This window comes from Phacochoerus africanus, chromosome 2 (genome assembly GCF_016906955.1).
Source record: "Phacochoerus africanus isolate WHEZ1 chromosome 2, ROS_Pafr_v1, whole genome shotgun sequence".
In the NCBI taxonomy this organism is placed as follows: Eukaryota; Metazoa; Chordata; class Mammalia; order Artiodactyla; family Suidae; genus Phacochoerus; species Phacochoerus africanus.
Genome location: NC_062545.1, coordinates 164535240 through 164560097, shown reverse-complemented (window position 1 = coordinate 164560097; position 24858 = coordinate 164535240). Strand labels below are relative to the sequence as shown.

The 24858-nt window shown below is 44.6% G+C and overlaps 1 protein-coding gene and 1 long non-coding RNA gene across 5 annotated transcripts in view; one reads left to right on the top strand and one right to left on the bottom strand.

Annotated features, from left to right (window-relative positions):
* ALPK2 (alpha kinase 2) overlaps positions 1 to 24858 on the bottom strand; it is a 131468-nt gene that overhangs the window by 55557 nt on the left and 51053 nt on the right. The gene's annotated exons all lie outside the window — the stretch shown is intronic.
* Positions 22862 to 24858, top strand: part of LOC125119706 (uncharacterized) — a 42316-nt gene continuing 40319 nt past the window's right edge. Inside the window, exon 1 of the long non-coding RNA XR_007133144.1 lies at positions 22862 to 23046. This is a non-coding gene — a long non-coding RNA (uncharacterized LOC125119706). The remainder of the gene's footprint in view (positions 23047 to 24858) is intronic.

Here is a 24858-nt window from a genome sequence, read left to right as displayed (position 1 = left end):
GAGCTGTGAGAGAATAAATCTCTGTTGTTTTAAGCCACCCTGTGTGATCATTTGTTATGGCAGCCCTCGGAAACCAGTAAGAAGAGGAAGATTCCTCAGGAGATACCATAGATAGAAAATGGATAGGACTTGGGGACTGGCTAGATGTAGGGCTTGAAGACGAGGAGGACCATTCTCGGGTTTCTAGCTCAGGGAGTTTCATTATAAGCTCTGGCAGAACTGATACACCTGCTTACTGTAATACTTGACACACTAAGTAGGTGCTTAATAAACATGCATTAAATAACAAGTGTTGGCAAGATGTAGAGAAAGGGGAACACTTGTGCACGGTTAATGGGGATGTAAATTGGTGCAGCCACTATGGAAAATAGCATGAAGGTTGCTTAAGCCATTTTCCATAGTGGCTGCACCAATTTACATCCCCACTATGGTCAATTAATCTTTGACAAAGGAGGCAAGAACATAAAATGGGAAAAAGATAGTCTATTCAGCAAGTATTGCTGGGAAACCTGGACAGCCACATGTAAATCAATGAAACTAGAACACACCCTCACACCATGCATGAAAATAAACTCAAAATGGCTGAAAGACCTAAATATAAGACACCATCAAACTCCTAGAAGAGAACATAGGCAAAACATTCTCTGATATCAACCTTACAAATGTTTTCTCAGGTCAGTCTCCCAAAGCAACAGAAATGAAAGCAAAAATAACCAGTGGGACCTATTCAAACTGACAAGATTTGCACAGCAAAGGAAGCCAAAAAGAAAACAAAAAGACAACTTACAGAATGGGAGAAAATAGTTTCAAAAGATGCAACGGACAAGGGCTTAATCTCTAAAATATGCAAACAACTTATACAACTCAACAGCAAAAAAGCCAACAACCCCATGGAAAAATGGGCAAAAGACCTGAATAGACATTTTACCAAAGAAGATGTACAGATGGCCAACAAGCACATGAAAAAATGCTCAACGTCACTGATTATTAGAGAAATGCAAATCAAAACTACCATGAGATACCACCTCACACCAGTCAGAATGGCCATCATTAATAAGTCCACAAATAACGAATGCTGGAGGGGGTGTGGAGAAAAGTGAACCCTCCTGCACTGTTGGTGGGAATGTAAGCTGGTACAACCACTATGGAGAACGTATGGAGGTACCTTAGAAATCTATACATAGAACTACCATATGATCCCACTCTTGGGCACATATCCAGACAAAACTTTCCTTAAAAAGCACACATACACCCACATGTTCATTGTAGCACTATTCACAATAGCCAAGACATGGAAACAATCTAAATGTCCATTGACAGACAATTGGATTAGGAAGATGTGGTGTATATACACAATGGAATACTACTCAGCCATAAAAAAGAATGAAATAATGCCATTTACAGGAACATGGATGGAACTAGAGACTCTCATACTGAGTGAAATAAGAAAGAGAAAGACAAATACCATATGATATCACTTATATTTTATCTGGTATCTAATATATGGCACAAATGAACCTTTCCACAGAAAAGAAAATCATGGACTTGGAGAATAGACTTGTGGTTGCCTGGAGGGAGGGGGAGGGAGTGGAATGGATTGGGAGCTTGGGGTTAATAGATGCAAACTATTGCTTTTGGAATGGATTAACAATGAGGTCCTGCTGTGTAGCACTGAGAATTATGTCTAGATACTTACAACGGAACATGACAATGGGGGAAAAAAGTATGTATACATGTATGTGTAACTGGGTCCCCATGCTGTACAGTGGAAAAAAAAAATTGTGTTGGGGAAAAACAATAAAAAAATAAATAAAAAATTAAAAAACCCTTTCCTTATAAATAAATAAGTAAATAAATTGTGGGTGGGGGGAAGAATCCAACTAGTCCACTTCTAGGTATTTATCTAAAGTAAGTGAAAACACTAATTTTGAAAAGATGCACACACCCCAGTGTTCATAGCAGTACTATTTACAATAGCTAGGACAAGAAAGCAACCTAAGTTGCTTTCAGATGAATGGATTAAGAAGATGTGGTGTATATATATGATGGAATCCTCCTCAGCCGTAAAAAAGAATGAAACTTTGCTATTTGCAGCAACACGGATGGATTTGGAGGATATTATGCTTAGTGAAATACATAAAAGAAAGACAAATACCATATGTTTTCACTTATATGTACAAACTAAAAAAATAAAACTCATGAACAAATGCAACACAACAGAAAAAGATAGATTCACAACCTTAAAGAACTAACTAGTGGTTCCCAGAGGAGCGGGGTGGGGGCAAAATAGGTGAAGGGGATTAAGCGGTACAAACTGCTAGGTATAGAATAAATAAGTTACAGGGCTAGAATGTACAGCATAGGGAATATAGTCAATATTTTATAATAACTTGGTGTGGAGTATAATCAATAAAAATCTCGAATAACCATGTTGTATACCTGAAACTAAAATAATATCAGAAGTCAACTATACTTCAATAAAAATAAATAAGCATGTGTCAGCTCAGCCATCATCTTTGGCTATCACAGAGCCAGCGTATAACTTAGTTATCTGTGTCCACATTGCACAGGGAGGATGGAGGTGAGGCAAGGCCAGTGTGCCCAGGGCTGCCAGGAGGTGCAGATGGGTTCAGAATCATGGCAGCCAGGTCTGCTGCTCCTGCCTCTGACAGTGGGGCCCCGGAGGAACACCTGGCATTGAAGCGGGATGGAGGGTGCTCATCCCTGTCCCTGTCACCATAGCCACATCCTGACCTCTGCTCCACCAGCCCTGCCACATCTCTGACTGCTCCTCTCCCACCCGGGGTAGGTGGGGCCCCCTCTCCAGCAGCTGGCCAAGTGTCCCCAGCCCCCACTCCTCCTGCTGCTCCAGCTGGTCCTTCTCATCAGAAATGAGCCAAGAAGCTTCTCTGCCTCCCTCTTCCCAGAGGTGCCAAAACATGAAGGCTCAGGTGGGGGTGGGAGGTAGGGGGTGTTTAACTAGTCTGGTCCAGCCTGCACTGGTGGGACACCAGCTCCACACACGAGACAGGGCTTGCCAGGTGCAATCTCAGCACAGGTCACATTGGGAGGACAGGAACTTTGAGGTACCACAGAGAACAGGAGGTTGGAGCTGATCTGAGCCTTTGTGCAAAGAAGTTATTCAAAATCTAGGAAGGAGAGTGACATCAGAAGAGCCCCAGGAGAAGCTGCCTTTGGTTTTCCTGCCTTGCCCAGGGAAGAGGGGAGCTGAGGAGAGAAACTCGTGTGTGAGGGAGCAGCCTGGAGGGCAGAGACAATTTGCTCAGGCTCTGCTTTGCATCTTTTCAAGCCAATCCTCTAGGTTTGTGGGTCCCCTGGAAAGCACAGCACAGTAACGATTCTGAAGGTAGGTCAGGTTAGGACATGGAATTAGCTTTTTTTTTTTTTTGCCTTTTCTAGAGCCGCTCCCATGGCATATGGAGGTTCCCAGGCTAAGGGTCGAATTGGAGCTGTAGCCACAGGCCTACGCCACAGCCACAGCAACTCGGGATCCGAGCCTCGTCTGCGACCTACACCACAGCTCACGGCAATGCCGGATCCTTAACCCACTGAGCAAGGGCAGGGATCGAACCCACAACCTCATGGTTCCTAGTTGGATTCGTTAACCACTGCGCCACGACAGGAACTCCCAGCTTTTTTTTTTTTTTTTTGCTTTTTTTAGGGCCACACCTACAACATACAGAAGTTTCCAGGCCAGGGTTCGAATTGGAGTGACAGCCTCAGGCCTATGCCACAGCCACAGCAATATGGGATCCAAGCCGCCTCTGCAACCTGCATCAACAATTCATGGCAACACTGGATCCTTAACCCACTAAGCGAGGTCAGGGATCAAACCCATGTCCTCGTGGATGCTAGTCTGCTGAGCCACACCGGGAACTTCCAGAATTACCATATTTAGCAGCTCAAACCAGTCTTGCCACTGCTTTGCACACTGCTGCACCCCTGGCACCTAGGAAGGGTCTGACATAGAGTGGGTGACCAGTCCATATTCACTGGATGAACAAAGGACACAGAAAGAGTATTTCAACCACAGACAAATCTGTTGGCCTGGGAACCAAGGAGGGGAAAGAGGGACCCAGGGTGGCTCTCCTCCCAGCTTCCAGGAGGAAAGGGAAAGGCAGTGCCTGCCAGGGAGAAGGCGCCCCAGAGGATGGTGGCTGTGTGGCACCACCCAAGGCCGGCCATCAGGCCCTGGTGAGGCATAAAAAGAGCAGGGGCCACCAGACCTGAGGCCACGTGGGCCAGGGTAATGGTCACCTCTCAGCAATGACCTCAGTGGACCCATAGCACCAGGACAGTATATGGGCAGATGTCACCACCCAGCAGGGCAGGAGGACCTTAACTCAGGAGGACGTTTCCTGCCGTCTGCAAATGTGTGGCTCGAAATTCCTTAGACCCGAGTGTCAGCCTAGGCTTCATTCCAGCCACCTCCCATTTGTGAGGCCACTGGGTTTTGCACACACGTTCCTATATCCCTTCCATTAGCGACATGAAGAGAGGTGGAGAAACAGGGGAAGGAACACGTTGTTGTAATTACTACTTATTTATTTGCCTTTTTAAGGCCACACCCACGGCATCTGGAAGTTCCCGGGCTATAGGTCAAATTGGAGCTGCAGCTGCCAGCCTACACCACAACCACAGCAATGTGGGATCCGAGCCTCATCTGTGACCTACACTACAGCTTACAGCAATGCTGGATCCTTAACCCATTGAACAGGGTCAGGGAACAAACCCAAATCCTCATGGACACTATGTTGGGTTCTTAACCCACTAGGCCACAATGGGAACTCCCCACGTTGTTCGTGTGTGTGTGGTGTTTGTGCGTGTGTGTATGAAGCAAATGAATTGAAGACTAGTGGGGTTTTTTTGGGGAGGGGGGCGTGTCAGTGTCCAAAGATATTTTGAGCATAGCAGGAACATTCTGCAATTTGCCCAGCAATGATCAGGGTCTCTTCCCCCTCCTTAGGCCAGTGAGAAGGGCCCCCCCATAGGCTCCAGCCCCAATCATCCTGATATTCTCCTCTATACACACCAAGCTGGACTTTGCCTTCCCCTCATATGTCCCACTGAGCCAAATTCATGCTCTACCACTGGCACCCTTATTTATGGCTAATTACACTGGAAGTTTATGTGTTCATAAGAACTGGTTAGCTCAGAGCCTCTTCTTATAAACTCCTTTTAGCAATCAGATTCACTCACTATACGGATCAGAAAGTAACTCACCTGATTTCCTTTAAAATCTATGTTAGGAGTTCCCATTGTGGCTCAACGGGTTAAGAACCCGACTAGTATCCATGAGGATGTGGGTTTAATCCCTGGTCTCCGCTTGGTGGGTTAAGGATCCAGTGTTGCCATGGCTGTGGTGTAAGCTGCAGTGGCAGCTCTGATTCTACCCCTAGCCTGGGAACTTCCATATGCCGCAGGTGTAGCCATAAAAAAAAGAAAAGAAAAGAAAAGCTAAAGTTCACCTTTTTCAGGAGCACAGCCATGAGCTGAGGTTAGTGGGAAAGCACTGAGGTTTGAATCACATCTGGGGACCCACAAGGGCTGAGCATAGCCCATTTCCAGTTACCACCATGATTTATTTGTTCCTCTCCATTACTGTGTGACATCTCAAAAGAACCGAGTTATGCACCGTGGAATTCAGACTTATGCCAAGTTGCCTAAAAGGGAGGAATCCTTACCTGTGACTTCAAAAAGCACTATTTTACCAATGTTATCTACTCATTGAATTGTTCCTATAGAGTCTACCAGCTCTGGAAAAGTCCTCACCCACCAGGTGGTTAAGCGTTATATCAGTTATCATCTGGTGGGAGTTGTAAGCCAGCCTTGTTTTGTACATTCCTGGAGAATAGGAATAGTACAGCTGGATTCTAAAAAACCTTCACCATCTTTTTAGGGACAGAGTAAAGGGACAAAGTAGGTGATTAAATAGTTAATCCCACTAGGGGATTGTAAGTAGAAAAAAAGGATGGGAGACTCCTGTAAGGTAATGATCACTCAAGAAAGGAGACTTGGCTTAGCAATAAAACCATGCAACAGAAGCATGAGACATGACCCAAACAATAAAACAATGGTGGAATGAGACCTACATCCTGCCCAATGAGGTTAGGAAGTTAATGATCAGAGGACTCTGAACACACTGAAAACAAAAATATAGGGAAAGGTGACAATACACTGAAACGTGAGATGACATCATAGTAATATACATTACTGCCTTTTTGCTCATTTCCATGGCACCCTGACAGTCCCAGTTTGACTATGTAGGGACAAAGAGACCCCCCTGTGGACATGGAAGAACAGCTGATGATGGAAGTTTGATGTCTACTAAAGAATGAGGAAGAGGAGTCCCCACTGTGGTGCAACAGAAACTAATCCAACTAGCATCCATGAGGATACAGGTTCGCTTGAGTGGGTTAAGGATCTGGCGTTGTCATGAGCTGTGTGGTGTAGGTCATAGACGTGGCTCAGATCTGGTGTTGCTACAGCTATGGCTATAGCCTAGGCCGGCAGCTACAGCTCCCATTCGACCCCTAGCCTGGGAACTTCCATGTGCCGTGAGTGTGGCCCTAAAAAGAAAAGGAAAAAGAAAAAAAAAAAGGAAGAAAATGAGTTCCCTGGTGGCCTAGCAATTATGGACCTGGCATAGTCACCGCTGTGACTTGGGTTCTATCCCTGGCCCAGGAAATTCTGCATGCCGTGGGCGTGGCCAAAAAAAAAAAAAGAATAAGGAAGGAGGTGGTTTTCTCCCCCTCCACACTTTTCCTTCGATTATAAAACTGTAACCCACGAAGTTCTCCAGGTGGCACACTTTTGCCCACCTGTTTGTATTTCTCGCAAGAGTCCTACACTAATAAACTCTTTCCTTACCTGTCACTCTGCCTCTCACTAAAATCTTTCTGTGCCAAGATAGAAGGATCTACACTTTACCAAGTCCTGAGATGCATTCTGCCAGTTTTAATCTCAACCATGATGCCGAATCCCCAATTTGGAGGAAAATATCTGACCCCCTTGAAAACGTGTTTGATACTGGCCCAGCTACTGGTATATGTGCTAACTCTGAATATGAAGGCCGTGGGCTTATTTATTCTTTTGGCATGCAGAAGTTCATGAGCCAGATATCGAACCTGTGCCACAGCAGTGACAATGCTAGGTCCTTAACCCACTGAGATACCAGGGAACTCCTTTTTTAAAATGGGCTTATTATTTTTTTAACTATTATTCTTTAAATGAATCACTAATTTATTTGAGCAGGTAACACACACACAGTACAAAAATGCACAAGGTATACAGTGAAAGCACATAGAGTGACAAATGTGTTCTTCCTACCCCACCACCCAGTCTCCTTTCTCAGACGCAAAACCACTGTTATCAGAGTTTATTTTAGTTCTAAAGAGAGTTAAGGGACTCAGACCTAAAATGGAATTAGGAAGCTGTGTAATGCCGTGATTAGGGCCAAGGGCCTGGAGTCAGGCAGACTCTATTCAAAGCCAGGCTGCACCACATCCTGACTCAGAGCCCAAATACCAGCAGGATTTATCTCCTCGGATTGTTGAGATAATTAAATGAGCAAAGCACTGAAGTCTTACACTCAATAAACAGCTCTTATGGGCTAATAGGTGACTGTGTGAGGAAGAAGAGGGTAGAAGGCAAGGGTGGGGTGTAGGGACAACTCTCTGGGGAAAGCCTTCAGCCTTGGTTACTCTTAAGTACGGCCCCTGGAAATCCCTGGGAGTTTGTTAGGTGCGCAGGGTCTCAGGCCCTTCCCCAGACCTGTCAAAGGGGAAGCCGCTCTCAGAAGAGCTCAGCAGGTGACCTGCATTCGTGTTTTAGTTTGAGTAGCACTGTCTTGTACCAGCCCAGGGATCCTGGAGGCATGGGGCTCGATGCTGCTGCTCCTCCACCTTCAGACAGGAGCCCCTGGGACTGCTCGGGATGAGCACGAAGGACAAAAGCAAGTCCTTTGAGGGAAAAGAGCCACTCCCCTCCCCCTCCCCAGCTTTCTACTCCACACCTGATTTCCCAAGCCCAGCAACCTGTGACCTCCAAGAAGGCTGGAATGTGTCCTCTTTTGTCCTGTTGCTTGACAGCAACCCGATAGAGGGCTTGGGGGCAGGGTGGCATGTTGTTTTCAAAGTGATATAAGAGAAGCAGTGGAGCCTGCCCAACAAGGAGCCACGGGGGGGGGGGGGGGGGGCTGCTCGGGGATGCCAACTGGGCTGCAGGCCCTGCGGGGGGAGGGGGGCAGGGGGGGAGGCAAGGCGGGTGGGGGGGGAGGTAGGCTGCCTCAGTTAGAGCTAGTTGTTAGAAGTAAGGTCTGCATGGGATGAGGGCTGGGGGTGCTGGAGGGGCTCCCAGGGTAACAAATGCTGCTTCTGGTCACCTGTTCCAAACCAGTAGACCTTATCCAGGAGCAAATGACATCCAGGAAGACATCCCTTCCCTTTATGTACTATGATGGTGGATACGTGTCGTTATACATTTATCAAAACCCACAAACGTGCACCCCCAAGAATGAACCCTAATGTACACTGGGTTTGGATATAAAATGTAATGGAAAATGGGCTTTGGCTGTTAATGATGTGTCACTGTAGGCTTATCGGTTATTACGAATGTACCTCTCACGTGGGGGCTGTTCAGGGGCAGGGGATAAAACGGAAAGCTCAGTACCTTCCGCTCAATTTTGCTGTGACCCTAAAACTTTGAAAAAAGAAAGCCTATTTTTCAAAAAGAGAGAAAATTACAGCTTGTCACTGGATCAGCTATAGAAGAGAAAGGAAAACCGAGGTTGAAACCTGGGGCAGTATGCTTTTTAAAAATTACCACTACAGGAGAAATAACTTAGAGCTGGGCTGTCCAGTCCAAAAGGCTTTAGCCATATGTGGCTGGCGGAGCACTTGAAGGGGGCATGGTGTAAATACAGACTTGAATGTACATTTTTATACAATTTTAGTTAATTCACATGTAAATTTATTTTTCCACCACGCCTGTGGCATGTGGAAGTTCCCAGGCCAGTGATCGAACTCATGCCGCAGCAGTGACCCTAGACACCACAGTGACCATGCTGGATCCTTAACCCACTGTGCCACAAGGGAATTCACGTTTTGTTTTTTGTTGGTTTTTTTTTCAGGTCTGCACCTGCAGCATTTGGAAGTCCCCAGGCTAGGGGGTGAATTGGTGCTATAGCTGCCAGCCTATACCATAGCACAGCCACGCTGGATCTGAGCCTATACCTACACCACAGCTCATGGCAATGCTGGATCCTTAACCCACTGAGCAAGGCCAGGAATTGAACCCACATCCTCATGGATACTAGTCAGGTTCATTACCACTGAGCCACAATAGGAACTCTGGAATTTCCATTTTTTTGTTTGTTTTTGTTTTTTGACACATGTAAAAATTTTAAATGACATAAGTGATTCGGTTAGGAAAAAAATTAAGTAGGTTTGGATTTGGGTATGTGAATCTACTCTTTCAACTGTTAATTTCATGAAATCTCAAAACAGATCAAGAATTTCCAATGAATAGTTAGCATCCAAATTGAGATATGCTCTAAGTGTGAAACATCCCAGATTTTGAAGACTTAACACCAAAAAAAAGTTAAAATATATCATTAATAATTTTTATATGGATTGCATGTTGAAATTAATGTTGGTAATACTGAGTTAGTAAAATATAATTTTGTTTGCTTTTTTAGGGCCATACCCATGGCACATGGAGGTTCCCAGGCTAGGGGGTCTAATCAGAGATGTAGCCCCTGGCCTATGCTACAGCCACAGCGACTCAGGATCTGAACTGTGTCCATGACCTACGCCACAGCTTACGGCAACACTGGATCCTCAACCCACTGAGCAAGGCCAGGGGTCAAACCCGAAACCTCATGGTTTCTAGTTGGATTCGTTTCCGCTGCACCACGACGGGAAATCCAAAATATAATATTAAAGTTTATTTTACCTGAGTCTTTGAACTTTAAAAAAATGGCTTCCAAAAAATATCTACCTTACCAACACACATTGCTGGTGGGAATGGAAAATGGTGCAGCTGCTTTGAAAAACAGTGTGATGGCTCTTCAAAAGGTTAGACATAGAGATACTGAGCAATTCTACCCTTGGGTATTTACCCAAGAGAATTGAAAAATATGTCCACACTCAAACATGTATGCAAATGTTCATAGCAGGAGTTCCTGTTGTGGTGCAGTGGTTAACGAATCCAACTAGGAACCATGAGGTTGCGGGTTTGATCCTGGCCTTGCTCAGTGGGTTAAGGATCTGGTGTTGCTGTGAGCCATGGTGTAGGTCGCAGACCCCACTTGGATCTAGCGTAGGCCAGGGGCTACAGCTCTGATAAGACCCCTAGCCTGGAAACCTCCATATGCCGTGGGTGCGGCCCTAGAAAAGACAAAAAGACAAAAAAAAGATGTTCAAAGCAGTGTTACCCATAATAACTACAAATGGAAACAGCCCAAGTACCAACTGAAGAATGGACAAAAGTGTGGTATATCCACATAATGTAATATCATTCAGCCATGAAAAGGTATGCATTATTGATAGATGTTCCAACATGGATGACCCTAAGAAGATTATACTGGGCAGTGGGTAGACAAAACCCCCACATATTGTATGATTCCATTTATAGGCAGACCTCAGAGATATTGTCGGTTTGGTTCCAGACCATTGCAGTAAAGCAAATATCACAATAAAGCGAGTCATGTGAATTTTTGGTTTCCCAGTGCATATAAAAGTTGTTTCGAGTTCCTGCTGTGGTGCAGTGGGTTAAGAATCTGACTGTGGTGGCTTTGACCGCTGTAGAGGCATGGGTATGATACCCAGCCTGGCACAGTGGGTTACAGGATCCGGCATTGCCGCAGCTGCAGTGTAGGTCACCATTGTGGCTCAGATTCAATCCCTGGCCCAGAAACTTCAATATGCCAGGGGTGCGGCCATAAAAAAAAAAGTATGTTTATACAATATTGTAGCCTATGAAGTGTGCAATAACATTGTATCTTAAAAAATGCACATACCTCAATTGAAAAAGATTTTATTGCTAAAAATGCTATCATCTGAGCCTTCTGAGTCATACTAGCAACAAGATCCCTGATCATAGACCACTGTAACAAATAATAATGAAAAAGTCTGAAATATTCCAAGAATTACCAAATGTGACACAGACATGAATTCAACAACTGCTATTGGAAAAAAAAATGTGCTAAAATAGACTTGCTCACCTCAGGGTTGCCACAAACCTTCAATTTGTAAAAAAACAGGGAGTTCCCATTGCGGCTCAGCAGTTATGAACCCACTCAGTATCCATGAGGACACGGATTTGATCCCTGGTCCCGCTCAGTGGGTTAAGGATCCGGAATTGCCGTGAACTGTGGTATAAGTTGCAGACGCTCAGATCCTGAGTTTTTATGGCTGTGGCATAGGCCAGCAGCTGCAGCTCTGATTTGACCTCTAGCCAAGGGACTTCCATATGCTGCAAGAGCAGCCCTGAAAAAAAAAAAAGGTAAAAAAAATGCAGTATCTGCAAAACACAATAAAGCAAAGCACAATAAAATGAGGTATGCTGCCTGCATACGAAATGTTCAGAATAGGCAAATCTGTAGAGATAGAAACTAGGGCTTGCCAGGGAATGAGGGAGAAGAGAATAGGAAGTGACTATCTATGCGTATGGGGTTGCTCTGGGGGATGATGAAACTATTCTGGAATTAAATAGTTGCAATGTTGTCACTGCTTATGAATGTACAAAATTACATATACAGCTTGCACGAAATTTCCACTGGACAGCACTGATTTGGATGAAACAGATCTCACCAGTGAAGGTGCAGAATTTAGCCAAGCTAGTCAACATGGGGTGAGTCTTGTTGCACCTCTCCCAGGGGACATTTGGCAATATCTGGAGATGTTCTTGGTTGCCAACTGGGGGTAGAAATGAGAGGTAGAGATTTCAACTGGTCAGAGATGCTGCTAAACATCAGACAATGCCCAAGACAGCTACCCATAACAAAGAATTACCCAGCCCACATGTCGGCATGTCGAGTTTGCAAAGCCCTGCACTAGAGATTGCTCAGTTTCCCAGCCTCCTTTGCACCATCTCAGCCTCTCTGACTGCCCTGAGGTCAGGAGGTACGTTCTGGGCATGCATGACCTTCCCAGGATGTTTTTTCCTGGAGTCCAGCCACTTCACAGGTATTCTGAGGCCAGTAGCTCCTCTGGACACCAGTGTAGACACGGAGACATTCTAGGCATCCTTTCTAGAGAGGATTAACTGTGGTGTCCATGACTCTGTCCTTTCTCCCGAGGCTTCCTGAGTTCCAGAATGTTATACTTATTTTAAATGAAGCTGGCCTCACATTCTAGGTAGATTGCTATGTTTCTCATTTCTCTTCCATATCTGATTTTCTAAGCCAAAGACAACTGGAATTTGCAAATTTCATAAATGTGTGTCATAAACGGGCTCCTTCTCTGACGTCTGGAGTAAAAACCTGAAGGAGATTATCCTGACTAACTTTGAGGTACTTTGTTCTAAAATTATCCTCTCTGTGAGCATTGGTTCTTTATGGCTGCTGTAAAAAACTACCACAAACTAGAGTCAGTTAAAACAATACATATTTATCATCTTGCAGTTCTGGAAGTCAGAAGTCCAGCCCGGATTTCACTGGGCTAAAACCAAGGTATCAGCAGGGCTGCATTCCTTCTGGAAGCTCCCGAAGGGAAAGCCCTGGCCTTCTCCAGCTTCTAGAGGCTGCCCACATTCCCTGACTGCAGCAGGGCATCTTCCAGTCTGTCTCTGACCCCCCTTAGAAGGACCTTTGTGATTACATTTGGGCTTTCGGGAAATCCAGGGTAGTCTCCCCGCTCAGAACCTTTCACTTATTCACATCTGTGAAGTCCCTTTTGCCTTGTGAGGTAACACACAGTCACAGGTTCTGGGGACCAGAGCATGGTTGTAATCTTTGGGGAGCATTGTTCCACCTCCCATGCTGTCAACTGGACCTGGGCAGCCTGCTAGGGTGGCCCGTTAGCCAGCACCCTGACACCCTCATTCCACAGGGAGAAGAAATTAGGGCATGTTAGCTTTCCCAGAATTGTGGAGTTTTTCCGATCAGAATGTTGAGGTGCTTAAATGCTGACTTTCCAGATCCTAATCTCAGTGACCTGTGCCCCCAAACAGTCAGTGATAGATTTATAAACTATTTGTCATGGGCTGAATTATGTCCCCATCTGCAAATTCACATGTTGAAGCTCTAACCCCAGTACCTCAGAATGGGACTGGATTTGGAGACAAGGCCTTTAAAGAGGTGAATAGGGTAAAATAAGGTTATTCGAGTGGCCCTTAATCTAATGTGGCAGGTGTGATTATAAGAGGAGATTAGGATATAGACAGAGACAGCAGACACTTGGCCCCACAGAGAGATGACCACGCAAATGCCCAGAAAGAATGCAGCCACCTCAAACCAAGGGGAGAGTCTGAGAAGAAGCCAGCTCTGTTCACTCCTTGGCCTTGCCCTTGTAGCCTCCAGAACTAGGAGAAGATAAGTTTCTGTTGTATAAGCCACCAGCTCATGGTATTTTACAAGGGCAACCCCAGGAAGCGAAAACACTACATTTACACCTTTGTACCATTTGAAATGAATTATCACAATTCAAATCTTTTCCTCTTATTCTAGCTAATGACATTTCTAGAGTTCTTGTCATGCTTGCTGGGTTGAAGTCTCCTTTTGCACATGGGTCTTTCAGATCACACGACACAGAGCATAGATCACAGTTGATCAAATGTTCACTTCAACATTTATTGAGCTCTTCTAACTACGGGGTACTGTGTCTGTTCAATAGCGCTCACCATTGATGGTGAGGAATTCACAGCCCAGCAGGGCAGACGATCAGGATGCTGTGGATCTACTCCAGTGAGATGGACAGTAAGGGCTCGAAATGAAGAGCTGAAGGACAAAGCAAATGGAGTGACCCAGGAGCAGCTGCAGGTAAACCCAAGTAACTGCGGAGCTAGGGAGCTAGTGTCATCCATACCTGCCTCAGGGACAATTAGATAATTTCACAGTCTGGATGTTGGAGCCTGTCAATGGGGTTCTTTTTCCTGAGTGATTCTGACTCTGCTCTCAGTCAAACTTCAGTGGCCCTCATCATTATCAGCTTCAATTTCTGCTGGTTGACCTGTTTGCCTTAGGGAATCTGAACTTCAGTTTTCCCACTTAAAATAGATGGGCCATGTTCGTATTAATTAACCTCTTTGAGGCCTGTGGGCTGGTTCACACTTCCTTCCATTCCATGGATTGAAAGAATTAGCAACTGCAGGACACTTGCATAGTACTAGGAACATGCAAACACTCAATAAAAGGTGATGAGATGATGATAACACTTCTGTTTCTCCCCAGAGTCAGTGCAAAAGTTTGGCCAGGTCTAGAGGCTGAGATGATTCTGTAAAAGCGTACCTCCAAATCAGTGTCATCTTCAGGCTTTCTAACTACATAACTGATTGGCATGGCTTGTTTCTTACCGCTTAGTTTTAGTAAACAGCAATTCCTTTTCAGAAAAATGCCTTACTACTGTGTCATTTAAGTGCCATGAAATAAACACAAAAAATATCAGTATCACCATTCATAAGAACTTACCTTCCAGTGAATAGCCTAACGTCTGATATAAATTACGTACAGATGGAAGCTAGTTTAAACTATAGGCCTGATCTTTAGTAATTTATTCCTTAGTGCAACAAATGGCTCCCAAATTAACTGGGGCTGTGGATTCGGAGGGTCACTTTATGTCTTGGGAAGCTTGAACAAAATGCCAAAGACTGGGTGGCTTAAACACCAGAAATGTATTTCTCCTGGTTCTGGAGAACCAACTTAGTTCCTGGCAAGAGCTCTTTTTCTGGCTTGTATATGATATTGCTGCCTTCCGGCTGTGTCCCCACATGGCAGAGGGAGCGAGGGGGTGGGGGGCAGAAGGGGAGGGGAAGGGGAGAGGGGAATAGAAAGAGAGAGCGAGAGAGTGTGCTGGTCTCTCTTCTTATAAGAGGACTAATCCCCATCATGGTGGGGTTGGGGTCCACCCTCATGAACTCATCCCCACCTGACTACCTCTCACATCAGATTTATCCATTTCTCCCCCCTTTATGCTTAGACAGACTTTCCTCACCTTGAGATCCATATTTGCTTCCATATTTTTTGGTATTTATTTTGGTAGCTGATGTGAAATTTAGGACTAACAGGACTTTAGTGCTTTGGAAATTTAGATATCTTCGTGTTGAACCCCCTCAGTTCACACCAAGGAAAAGAGGCCCAAGAAGGAGGAACGGCTCAAGGAGATGCAGCTGGTTACTGGCAGAACCAGGACTAGAATCAAGGATTCTTAGGCCCCAGTTTGGTTTCCTTTTCAAAAACACTAGTTTGCAATAGCAGAGGTAATGAATGAATACAGTTTCCTTTTAAAATATTACATTTCTAATCCTTCATCTGAATGCAATATTCTATTTCCCTCCTTGCAGTTAGTCGCCATTATCATTTTGGTGTGTATCATTCCAGGCTTAAAAAATAATCTCATATGTATATGATTATATAAAAAATCATATATATACACACTATTGTGGGAAGGTTTGGAGGCATAAATGGCATCACATTCTATGTGTCACTCTGACCTATACCTTTCTCGCTCTATCTTATGTTTTGAAATGCCCATTATTTGAACAGGCTACATATTATTAAGCTGTTTTCCCATAAATGTTTCCTTAGACAAACAATTCTGCAAGGCATATTATGGTACCTGTCCCCTTGGGCCTATGTGCAAGTGACAGGGACAGGATAAAAGGTCAAAGTAGGTGATTAAATAGTTAATCCCACTAGGGGATTGTAAGTAGAAAAAAAGTATGGGAGACTCCTGTAAGTTAATGATCACTCAAGAAAGCAGACTTGGAGTTCCCATCGTGGCGCAGTGGTTAAGGAATCCGACTAGGAACCATGAAGTTGCGGGTTCGGTCCCTGCCCTTGCTCAGCGGGTTAGGGATCCGGTGTTGCCGTGAGTGGTGGTATAGGTTGCAGACGCGGCTGGGATCCTGAGTTGCTGTGGCTGTGGTATAGACCAGTGGCTACAGCTCTGATTCGACCCTTAGCCTGGGAACCTCCATATGCCACAGGAGCGGCCTAAGAAATGGCAAAAAGACAAAAAAAAAAAAAAAGAATGAAGAAGGAGGTGGAGTTCCCATGGTAACGATTATGTGGTAACGATCTTGAGATCTCAGTATCCATGAGAACATGGCTTCGATCCCTGGCTTCCCTCAGTGGGTTAAGGATCTGGTGTTGCTGTGGCTGTGGTGTAGGCCAGCAGCTGCAGCTCTGATTCAGCCCCTAGCCTGGGAACTCCATATGCTGTGGGTGCGGCCCTAAAAAGCAAAAAAAAAAAAAAAAAGAGAAAGAAGGTGGTCTTCTACCCTTCCCCATTCTTCCTTCGATTATAAAACTGGAGCCCAAGCTCTCGGGTGGCACTCCCTTGCCCACCTGCTCGTATTTCTCACAAGCGTCCATATAAACGCTTTCCTTCCTCATCACTCTGCCTCTTGCTGAATACTTTCTATGCTGAGACAGAAGAATCTACACTTTGCAAAGTCCCATGATGTGTTTTGCTGGTTTCACCTGCTCTTCTCAAAGAGCAGATACTGAGAAGCAACACTGCTGCCCTTTTTCATGTTAAAAGATATCACCAAATTACACCCTTGCTGGAAATGAACCCATTTCTTCATAATCTCAGTAACTTCGTGCTATCATCCTTTAAACTTTTTGTCTATCTGATGAAATTGTTATATTTTAAAAATTTATATTTTCCTAATTACTTATAAGATTTTCTATCTCCTCATATGTTAGTAACCATTTAATATTCCCCTTTTTTTTTTTTTGTCTTTTTGCTATTTCTTGGGCCGCTTCCGTGGCATATGGAGGTTCCCAGGCTAGGGGTCCAATCGGAGCTGTAGCCACCGGCCTACGCCAGAGCCACAGCAACTCGGGATCCGAGCCGCGTCTGCAACCTACACCACAGCTCACGGCAACGCCAGTTCATTAACCCACTGAGCAAGGGCAGGGACCGAACCCGCAACTTCATGGTTCCTAGTCGGATTCGTTAACCACTGCGCCACGACGGGAACTCCAATATTCCCTTTTCTTTCTTTCTTTTTTTTTTTTTTGTCTTTTCTAGGGCCACACTCGTGGCATATGGAGGTTCCCAGGCTAGGGGTCTAATTGGAGCTACAGTTGCCAGCCTACACCACAGCCACAGCCACAGCCACAGCCACGCCAGATCCGAGCCATGTCTGTGACCTATACCACAGCTCACAGCAATGCCGGATTCTTAACTCACTGAATGAAGCCAGGGATCGAACCCACAACCTCATGGTTCCTAGTTGGATTTGTTAACCACTGAGCCACGATGGGAACTCCTTTTTTTTTTTTTTTTGTCAATATTCCCTTTTCTATGAACTTCACATTTATTTACTTTCTCCTTTTTAAAATTGTTATTAAGGGTACTTTTCTCATCTATTTGTTTTTCATGTACTTTGGAAATTAATCTTTGTCTGTTACACATGTTCTACATATTTTTCTCAGTGTGTAACTTTCATTTAGTTTTACTTACAGTATTTTGTTGTACAAAAATTTGAATTTGATGTAATCAACACTATCATTTTTTTTGTTTGATGGTGGTTGTTCTTTGCATCCCAAGAAGATCTTATGGTCTTCAAGGTCATACAAATAGTTTTCAATATACTTTCCTGTAGTTTAGTTTGAGTTTTTGACGTTAAACTTAGAGATCCACCTGGGGTTTAATGTGAGGTCTATTGTAAGGTATTGGTCTTGTTTTTTACCCCCGTATGGATGGCTAATTATGTCAGCACTGAGGATTTTGTCTCTTCCCTAAAACCTGAGAGGCTCTATCATAAACCAAACCCCACTATATTCTTGGGTCTGATTCTGTACTCAGTTTAGTTTATCTATCATCTATTTGGGACTACAACCACACTGCTTGAATTACCATAGCAATCATGTGTATAGATAGAAGGTTGTTAGTGCACTATTTTTTTCTATCCCATTTCGGTGAAGCAAGTTCATTTTCAGCCATAGCAAAAACAGACCAAGAAGGCACGTCTCTGGCACTCAGCTCTCACCCAAGGCAGTGATGAGAGATTTGCTACAGGGACTAAAGCCCACCCTCGCAGCCAAAGGACCCTGCCCTCCACCAGCCTACCGCTGCCACTCAAATTCCTGCCCCTGAACCAAAATAAAACTCAGCTGCAGATGGCACACCTGTTTTGGATTAGTTACAATAAATCAGGATCTGTATTTATTTCAGCGGCTGGACAGGTGAAACAAGCTGCATTTATAGCAAGCCAACTAGAAAGCAGAGAAAAATGCAAATCATGAGAGGTTTTTTTTTCTGCTGAAGGTCAAGGGGCAACGCTTGACAAGCCCTAAACTTCCTATGGTTTCCACAATCCTATGACTGCTTACGGGAACAAAGTATTCACACATTCTATTGTTGCTGAGACTCACCCAGAGGGCTTATGAAAGGTGCAGATACATTAAGTCGGGGGTAAAATTCAGAGATCTGTATTTTTACACTCGCACCTTAGCAAGTGATTCCAATGCAAATCATCCAGGCCCCTCCTTGGCCACGGAGCCCTGAGCACCTGTGCAGAAGGAGGCCTTCGTACCCCCATGGGGGCAGGGTCTCTGTGCTATGACATGCATTCTGTAACGAGGCAGTCCAAAGAGATCAGTGAATAGGGGGTAACGTCAGCATAACAGAGACGCTGTGTTGGTTCATGGGCGACCTTTCCTAGGTTAAGGGGCCCTGAACAGCTGGAGTACCTCTTAGAATCTTGAGTGAGAAAGAAAATAGCCTTTAACTCAACTTCCATATTGGCAACAGGGACCCCTTCTAGTTGTGTTTTAATAAAATTAAAAGCAACCTGTTCCCACCCTCCTCTTTCCTAGGAGGCGTGCTCCCCAGCCTGGGCATCTGGAGGCATGCTGCACCTCCTCTGCTGCGTAGACAGCCCCACAGAGACCTACTTCTGTCTTCAGGCCTCAGTAGCCTCTGGCACCTCTAACTAAAGGGCTGCCAGCATTTCCACTTAGTCACCTTGGGTGTATTTAACCTCTGCCCTGGCGGCCATTGGCCGGCTCGAGCCCACCTCCCTGGATGGTCCAGGTGAACTTCTTGAGTCCATTTTTTGGCTTTTGTCTCTAGTTTTTAAATGGCCTGTTTATGAAGTAACCTGCAGGGAGTACTATTCTCCCCAGAAGACGTGATATTTTAAGCGTGTGATGTTGCAGAATGTGAGGGTTTTGCAGGAATGCAATCGCGGCACCAGAGCAGACACAGCTTCTGTGTGGAGGATAGCCATTGCCTCGATTTGAAATGTAGTATGTAATAACCTGGAGCCTTGTTCTTCAGCTAGGATTGGGGGAAATCAGGGGCAAAGGGTTCCAGGATCCCCGAGGGAGTGCTTTCATGAGAGGTGCAACCTTTAGCTCTGTGCTCCCCTGCTCGCTGGGGAGGGACCTGGAGTCCCGAGGGTGACACTTGCATTCCACTCCCTAAGGGCTATAGAACCACCCAAGTCAGGACCTCTGGGAGTGGGGCTTGGGCACCTGTGGGGTTCTAAAGCACAGCTAAGATTCTCAGCCTTAGAAGTACAGAGAATAACCTGGGGGATTTGAAAGCCCTCAATGCCTAAACCAACTGCAAACCAAACTATATCAGCATCTCCTGGGGGTGGGAGGTGGCACTCAGGCATCAGAATGTTTTAAGGTCCCAGATGACCCCAGGTGCAGCAGGGTTGAGCCCATTGCCCTAGGGTCTTTTCTAACCTGGGAAAGATCACCTCTCACAGACTAGGACTTTTGGAAATTTAGTGTGCATACAAATCTCCTAAGAACTGGTTTAAAATTGCAGATTCTGATCCTGGAAGATTGGGGTGTATCTTGAGAGTCTGCATTTTGACAAGCTGGTCAGCAGACCACACTGTGAGGCTGTAGGTGGTCAGGAGCTTCCATTGCTTACCCAACACTCACTGAGTATAGTGCCTGCAGGGAACCTGAGCATTCAGTGAGCTTGCAGGTCCAGGAGGGTAATGGTTTTTGGCAGAAGGGGTGCAATGGGCCTTTCGATTAAAAACAAAACAAATGTTTGTGTTACTCCCTGGGTCAGCCATGGAGTGGTGCTGACAAGGGGCGTAACCGCCACGTGCTGAAGGATGAGTGATTATACACGTCTGCTCTTCCCATCATCAGCAGAGAGCTAGCTTAACTGCCTTCCTGAGTTGGTGTTAACAGTTGTCATTTGGAGGGCGATGCATTTTATTATGCAAATGAATCCAAATCTCAGATTGTTCTGTCCAAGATATGAAAACTATATTGCAAGAAGGTTTAGATTACCTGCTTATATTTTCCTAGGCTTTAAAAAAAATTTACTGGAGACCTACTATGTGCCTGCCTGTCACTGGGTGACCATGCACATTTTGACCATTACTTGGCTGGACTTAAAGTGAAGTTTTCTACCACATTTAGCACAGGAACTTACATGGGTGACACTTTTTTTTTTCTTTTTAGGGCCATACCCACACCATGTGGAGGTACCCTGGCTGGGGGTCAAATTGGAGCTGCAGCCGCCGGCCTACACCAGAGCCACAGCAACGCCAGATTCAAGCCTCATCTGTGACCTATGCCCAGCTCATGGCAAGGCTGGCTCCTTAACCCACTGAGTGAGGCCAGTGATCGAACCCAAATCGTCACGGACACGATGTCGGATTCTTAACCTGCTGAGTCACAATGGCAACTCCAGGTGACACATTTCTATAGATGTTAATACACAGACACAAACACACAAGTACAAGTAAAACTGGGAAAACCTGAATAAGATCAGCAGATGGTATCGTCAATGTCTTGGTTGTGAAAATTATACTATCATTTTTCCAAATGTTATCATTGGAGGAAACTGGCCAAGTCTCTGCCTCGTTTCTTATAACAATATGTGCACACACAATAATCTCATTACAAATTTCAGTAGCCAGCCCTCAATATGTCTTTAATATGGGGAGAAAGGATATATGTATTAAGAAGATAAATAATAAAAAATGCTAATACTTATTAAATGTTAACTGCGTAACAGGTATTGTGCGGAGCATTTTACGGGCAAGGTTTTAATCCACACAGCACTCCATGAGGTGGCAGTGGTTATCGTTGTTGTTTCTGCATTAGATGAGGAAACCGGGGCTGGGAGAGCTTAAGCAGTTCCTCCCAGGGCACAGAGTCAGAAAGCATTAGGGTCGGAACGAACCCAGGTCTGGAGCCCACCACACTATAAAAAGAAGGCAGACAAGAACGCTATTTTTCTGGAAGGAGAAATCACCGTTAGGGATGGGGAAAGGTTCCAGGGGAAGTGCAATTTGAAGGACTCTGCACCTTGGTCTTCAAGGACCAGGTAAGCTGAGCTAGGAACAAGCCAAGTGAGGGCACTCTAGACAAGAAGATGGGAAAAAAACCACAAAAAATAAAAAACACCCTGTCTGAGAAAATGCTTTGCTTTCCAGATAAGGAACCCAGTGTGTAAGTCTGCTTTGCCTCTCAGAGGTAGAAAGAAGCAATACTGTGGAAGGTCTTAAACGCTATGGGGATGTGGTAAAATCTTCCTGGATCTAGGGTAGCAATTTGTGAGAGCTGATGAGACACTGAAAAGGCCAAGGTTGTATGTGAATCACCAGTGTTCACAAGGGAAGCCAAGTGCAAGGTATGGATGGTTTAGCACAAATCAATCCATTTGTGGGGCCAGAAGAGCAATGGGCAGCAATTTCTAGTGAAAAGTTGGGATGAGAAGGGAACCAAAGAATGTACTTAACGACAACGAAGCCCAGAAAGTCATGAGACCAATGATTATTAAGATCATACCTGACCATCCCTGGAATTTAATCTAGTACGGGATGGCTACTTACTCATTCACTCATCAAATGCCTATTATGTGACCAGTACTATCCCAAGAACCTGGAACATATCAGTGAAGAAAACAGTGACCAGGAGTTCCTGTCATGGTTCAGTGGTTAACAAATCCGACTAGGAACCATGAGGTTGCAGGTTCGATCCCTGGCCTTGCTCAGTGGGTTAAGGATCCGGCGTTGCCGTGAGCTGTGGTGTAGGTCACAGACGCAGCTCGGATCCCATGTTGCTGTGGTTCTGTCATAGGCAGGTGGCTACAGCTCCAATTAGACCCCTAGCCTGGGAACCTCCATATGCCGTGGGAGTGGCCCTAGAAAAAGCAAAAAACAACAACAACAACAACAAAAAAACAGTGACCAAACTCCCTACCTTCATGGAGCTCACCTTCTATTAGAACTGATTCCTGATGGGGAAGATTCTTAACTATCAGAACCTAAGAATACATTTCCATATTGTACACTTGTCAGTCCATAATCCCAAAGAGAAATGCAAATCTCTCTGGGGTGAAGCTGGGCAGCGATGCAGAAGGACAGACACAGCACTTCGGATTTAAGAGTGAGGATGATCTTACCCCCGGGTGGTTACAGGGAAACTTAAGATGGGCAGACTGGCAGGCCTCACCTCTGAGTTGGATCAAGAAAGAGAGATCAGAACCAAGACGAAGGATTGGCGGTGTGACCCTTGAAGATGATTCAAGTTACCCTGGGGTACCCTCTCTGTGTCCATTCCCAAACTGGGGTTAATTTAGGAATCTTCCATAAGCGTTGAGAAACTGGGGGCTTTCCAATCTCAGCCTGGGTAAGTACTATTTCAAGACAAATCAGAACAAGATGGCCTTGCCTTGCTAAGAGTAGGAAAGGAAGAGAGGAAGTAAGGACTCCTGGAGACAGTTTAGGCTACATGCTAGCCTTGTTCTTATAATGCAGAACTAGAGGTAGGGAATTTTGCTCAGAAGGCTAAAAGCAATATACAATGAAGAGAAAATCCTAAAAGATAAGATGCGGGTCACTGTCTCCACTTCGGGCACCTGAAAGGTAAGTGAATCAGGCAAGAAGCAAGAGTGGGCAAACTTACTAATATTACCCCTAACCAAGAATTTTTAACCACTTCAAATTTTAAGTTCCCAGGAGCCTCAGATGTCTGAGAAGAAATATTTTAAATGTCTTTTGACTTAAAATGGAAAGACTCAACCATCTTTTTTTTAAGCAATAGTATAAAAAGTTTCATTTCATTCTCAAACTAATGCTTTGGTATCACATTTGCAATGATATTTAGTCAAATAAGTGTTGCTCTATTCTATATGTGTGTAAGAAACACAGACATCTCCTCCAGTTAGACAGTAATTTTTGCACGGGTGAAAGAATCTGTACTCGCTATGCCACTATCCCTGTGGCAAATTTCTCCTGCTTTAGTCAAGAGTCCATACATGCCACAGACACGGAGATCCTATTTCTAACCTGGGGCTGCACAGAACTATTCTTGAATATACAGCTTCTACTCATGCTGTCCCTTGAGTGAGAGAGAGGTCAGCTCTGCTACTGAGAACAGCAAAGTTGAGAAGTGGTCCCCCGACCTGCAGAATGCAAACTTTCTAAAGAGTCATGTTCACAGGCCTGAGGTCATTGCCTTGGTCATCCCACAAGGCACAGGCTGCACCTGGAGCTGATAGCTGGTGAGGCAGGTATGCATCCATGAAGGTAGGTGTGTAAGCAAGAGTCCCCTAAGAACTTTGCTAAGGAGTGTGCACAAGACAGATGGGCTTGGGCCCAGAGATGGCCCCTTCTTTCACTGCATCGCCAGAAAACCGGTGAGCTTGGGGTCCCCAGGACATGTCACCTCAGGATTCAGTTTAGGGCACAAGCTGAAGGTGCTTCCTTCAGCACCTCTCAACTTTGGGCCATTGAGGGAACTAGGAACTGCCTCCCACCATGGAGGGTCTAAAACTAACATTGTCAATAGCCCCCCTCCCCTCCCCTCTTTTGGGGGGCCACTTTGCCCCCTCTTTCTCACCCCTGCGCCCTTCCCACCCCCATGACTCTTAATAATTAATTTGTCCCATAAAATGCCATGGACAAAGAGCATTGTATGAGTCGAAAAGGACATGCTGTGCTCATTGCCTTAGAAAAATTAACATTCTAACTTAATTTTGTGGTATTATTTGGACAAACCACCTCCATAAACTTAATCGTGGGCATGAATCTGTGGTCACTGGTGTGTTCAACAACCAGATAGGATAAAGCTGCTTCTCCTGCAGAAAAGGAAAGCATAAATGTAGCCTTTATATGGCTAATTTGGCCAGTGAAACAACAATTTGCTCAGGAAAAATCTACTTCAGATCTGGTGATCTTTAGACTGGCTATTTTATAACCAGGTCTTAATAAATCAATGAATTAAAAAGTTTTGCTTTCTCATCAGAGGAAGTTCAATAACTTTGAATGCATTTGGGAATATTTAATTTAATATTCCACATAAATGAATAAGTTTAATTAATATTTAATTTTTGGAGAATAGTCTTCTATAGAAACAATACTAGGTTTCTATGACAAAGGTGGGAGAAGGGAGGACAGAGGCAGAGTAAAAATAATTGATAAAAAACTTTTCTTGAGTACTTATTTACAAAAATCAAATATTGGCCATAGGACAATGTCCATTCAAAGTTCATTTGGAACCCTTTAAAATGATAAATAAATTCATATATCAAACACAACATCCTTTGTACATTAATTATTCCCATTAATTCAAGTCCATCTCTTTCAAATATATCCCCAAATCAGTAATAGGGTAAAACATTTTTTTCACTTCATGCAGTGTTTTCTTAGCCCCTGATACTTTGTGATCTAAGAAAA